Source organism: Ostrea edulis, chromosome 1 (genome assembly GCF_947568905.1).
Source record: "Ostrea edulis chromosome 1, xbOstEdul1.1, whole genome shotgun sequence".
NCBI classification, from domain to species: domain Eukaryota; kingdom Metazoa; phylum Mollusca; class Bivalvia; order Ostreida; family Ostreidae; genus Ostrea; species Ostrea edulis.
In genome coordinates this window covers 55,866,713-55,871,172 of record NC_079164.1, presented here as the reverse complement: position 1 = coordinate 55,871,172, position 4,460 = coordinate 55,866,713, and the positions used below count along the sequence as shown (strand labels likewise).

At 36.4% G+C, this 4,460-nt stretch overlaps 1 long non-coding RNA gene across 1 annotated transcript; it reads left to right on the top strand.

The window, feature by feature from the left end:
• Positions 1-268: 268 nt before the first annotated feature.
• Positions 269-3,921, top strand: LOC130051822 (uncharacterized). The gene is made up of 2 exons (XR_008800085.1): positions 269-591; positions 1,165-3,921. It is a non-coding gene; the product is annotated as an uncharacterized LOC130051822 (long non-coding RNA).
• Positions 3,922-4,460: the final 539 nt, after the last annotated feature.

The window sequence follows — 4,460 nt, the reverse complement described above, 5'->3', positions numbered from 1 at the left end:
CGTCAATATCGCAGCATGATAGCTTAATTCAAAATCAAGGGTTTTTTATTGATTAAAATTTGTGTGTATCAATGAAATATGCTTTAAATGAATATAACATTAGAAAATGATTAATTTTGCATGTAGACGATCAATCCTTTATTTTCTAGATGACGAAATCTTTATATTTAGAGAATGACAATCATTGTTCCCCAGCCTGAATGTGGTATCACGTGTTCTCAGTGTTTATTTTGATATGCAAATGATGTATCTATGCGCACATGTTGAAAAAAATATATATGTAGAAATAGCTTCCAGAAACCAACTAAAAGATATAACAGAGAGGCGATGATTTCATCTAAGACATGCAAGTGAAATTGACAATGAAGCTAGTGATTTTTTGGTAGGTAATATGGATGAAGATTTTGTAGACAATGCTCTGCAAGTAGGCAGACTATGCCGCATGATAGGGGATAACCTAAACGAAACCTACGCGTTCAGAAGAAATCTCGTCGTGCTCATTATTCCATGGAACTTTCTTTTCAATATATGCAGTACCACAATCAAAATGATGGCTCTTATATGTCGGATAAACTTTTACAGATACTGAAGGTAAGGGTAAATTTGTTTTTCTTTCTCTCTCATATTTTACAATTCTACCTGTAATAAAAACATTTGAACAAAGTTATGATCATGGAAATGAAATGTCAGCAACTCTTTTACCATTTTTATCAATACTGTCATAATCACAAAAAGTATCTGAAATACAGTTTCATGATTGCTTGTTATTTAAGGTTATTCCTTTGCGAAATGGAGGTTTGAAAGTATTGGGGGCGTGACTGTCCTTTATTAAATAACTGACAGTCAATGTTAAAATTTTGCTGTTATCTATTTTTCTTAATGTAGACTCGAATTTTTAAATTATAATGTTTAAAATGTTTATACTAAGTATATTTTGTCTGATACATTTTTAAAAATATCTCTACAGTACAATGCAAATATGTTGTCTCATTTATTTTTATACGTAGTAAGCCTATATGGAAATTCTTACGCTTAGAAATCTGACGGGTGGAACAAAATAGCATTTCCATTGATGTGTAGTGTTCTCATCACTCCTGAGTTTACAGTTGACAAAAAACTTTCTTTTATTGTTAAAGTTGTATATATAATAAAATAATTTTGCAGATATTTCATCACAGTTCTAATTTGATTGAGATCACAAAGGAAACAGGAAGATATTCAGATACATGTTTCATGGAATGGAAGAGGAATATAGAGACAATATCCGATAGAATTCAAAATTATGTTCTATATCATATACTGAGTTGAAAATAATCATTAAGTTTGATGAATGCTGGTGAATAAACATGATGACCATGTTTAGGAAGAAAAAAGTGAGACGAAAGATTTTTCCGATACTGACGGATGAATCACAATGCAGCTCCATCCTCATTGATTTTTCACCTTTTTCTCCATAGGAAGCAGCATTTCGTCTATTTACAGAGGCTTATGTAACCCGAGCAGGTTTTACGATATGGACTGGTCTAAAAAAAAAAATCACAGCGACAATATTCCACGTGGGGATGGAATTAACGCTCTAGATAAACTGTTGCTAGGGTATACATAACAATGCCAGCAAGACTGTACAAAATATATGTTGTTGTGTGCATTGCATATGTTAAGGTTCATTACATTTTTTGGTGGCTTTTATCTAATTTATTCAAATGATAGGTGAAAATAGGTAACCTGTACATCTGACCACTTCCCATGCAAATGTAAACATTCTTAGACCATCCTAACCTAAGTGTTTTGTTTTGTGGGGTTTTCCCCCAAAAGAGAATTCCCATGATCTCAACTTCGGCAATACCGGTAAATTTTGTATGTATGCATGTTGCTTTTCTTGAATGTGTGATAAAATTTTCGGTATATTTTTGTAGATGGCAAATGTCATTTCATTATTACTATGCATTTCTTGTGCTAATCAAATTCACGCAGTCTTTATTTTCTCCAACTTGTCGTGCTGTTAGATGAAATGTTGTAAATTAAAAACAATCATGAATATCACATGTGAAAAGATTTCTTGTGGGGATGGAGTTTTTTTTATGAGGCCAGAAGCTATATTAGTAAGAAAGTGAAATACAATTGAATTGTAATACGAGGGCGAGTCAATAAGTAACCAGCCTATCCCATTTCCGATTGACCGCGACGGTCACAATTTTCATGCCATGTATATACCTGGGTACAAAACTGCACCTATATTGAGTCATTCTTTAATAAGATATTGAAAGTCAAACATGGCTAGTGATGCAAAGGCATTGCTTTTCATCTAAAGTTGAGTACCGTGCTATAATTCGGTACTTGTATTTAAAAGGTAAAACAAGGAAATACATGACAAGTTATTCGATGTTTATGGGTCTTCTGCACCATCTTATGCTCAGGTTAACTTCTGGATAGGGGAATTGAAACGCGGTAGAACGTCTTTAGAAGATGAAGCCAGGTCTGGACGCCCACTGGATACCACCGACTAAAACATGTGTAAGAAAGTTCGGGATCTGGTATACTCTGATAGGCGAATTCAGGTGGAAGAAATAGCGCAGGCATTAGGCATTTCACATAGTAGTGTTTCAACAATCTTACATGATCGTTTAGGTATGTGCAAGCTAACAGCCCGTTGGGTCCCCAAATCTCTTAGCGATGAACAAATGGCAACCAGAGCATCAGTATATAGCGCCTTGTTGAAGTGTTTTATGTCAAAAAATGATTTTCTTTTGCGTCCTTTTGCATCTGGTGACTGTAGATGAGACTTGGGTTCATTATTATAAGCCAGAAAATAAAGCTCAGAGTCGTCAGTGGGTAGGGCCTGGGTCCCCGAGGTCAAAGAAGTTCAAGACGCAACCATCTGCTGGTAAGGTGATGGCCACAGTATTTTGGGACGCAAAAGGTGTTATTATGTTGAACTTTTTACTCAAGAGAAGTACAATGCAAACTTGCTAGACCAGCTGAGAACCGTCATCCGTGAAAAACGCCGAGATAAGCTCTCTACAGGTGTTTTGCTGCAACAAGGCAACGCGAGAGTCCACACTTGCAAAGTTGCAATGGATGCTGTAGAGCGAAACGGGTATGAATTAAAACCACATCCTGCCTATTTGCCTGACTTAGCTCCTAGCAACTTCTTCCTATTCCCAAACTTGAAAAAGGATATCCGTGGACGTCATTCCAGTCTGACGAAGAAGTCGTGACGGCAGTTGATGAGTGGGTCAGTGGAAGGGATCCTGACTTTTTCAGTTCTGGGCTGATGGCACTTGAACACCGTTGGTCAAAGTGCATCACACTAGAGGGCAATTACATCGAAAAAGAAGAGGTGGATCTCAACCAGAAATAAATTAGGCTGGTTACTTATTAACTCGCCCTCGTATGACGCACGTTGAAGTATTGCTCCAATTTACACATTAAATATGCCGCGTCTTAATAATAGAAAATCCTTTTTCAGCAACAAGATTTTTGACAGGATTTTTTTGTACATGTACTTTTAAACTTATAAATGTGTAATTAGATTTTATAAAGTAATTGTAAATTACCATAGATTTACACACAAGCTCGCACGCACACACAGTCCATTTAGATTTTTATCTCATGCCTCCACCTTTCAGGAAGGAATATGGTGCAGATTGAGAGAGTCAAAGAACATTTGTATTCTTTAATTGTCTTTTATTGTGTGTATTTATAAATAAATTGGTTGAATGAAATCTTAATAAAATGACATAGAATACAATGCATTATACGCTATTCGGAATTTATGCAGTTTCACAACTCCAAACAGTTGTTCAGCCGAGGTTATCAAATGTGCTACGTCTAGTATTGAATCAGGCAGTTTGCTTTTTGTACATGATACGGGAAATGTTAATTAGTAATAGCAGCAAAAGTTATTTGAATAAAACCAACGGCATGGAATATTTATCGTTATGATTTATGCAAAGAAGTTGATGGTGCAGGGGTTTCAACAGTCTCGTTTAAAGTCAGCATTTCGCAAATTCTATGGTCGTTATAACGATCTAGTTTGCCAATACAACCTATCATTGGGTCAAATGCTGCCTGACGTGTTTCATACCGATTGTTAGTCCGTTCTTGGCACACTGATTTTGATTATGGGTGAAGTAATCGGCTACAACCAAAATATAGCGATTGCCTTTTTCTGTCACCGGAAATTCCCCTAATATATCAGAAGCTATTCTCTCCATCGGATAACCAACTTGAAGTGGCTGCATCGGCGCCCTTTTTGTTTTAGTTAGGACTTTTCTCCTTGCGCATATGTCACAACCCCCAACATAGCTTCTCACATCGCTTTATAGTCCAGGCCAGTAATAACTTTGTCTTATCTTGTTCAGTGTTTTTGTCACGCCCAGATGTCCACCGGTCTTGGCATCATGGGCCTGTTCTAAGATAAATCTTCTCTGGGACAGGGGCATAATCACCTGATATGT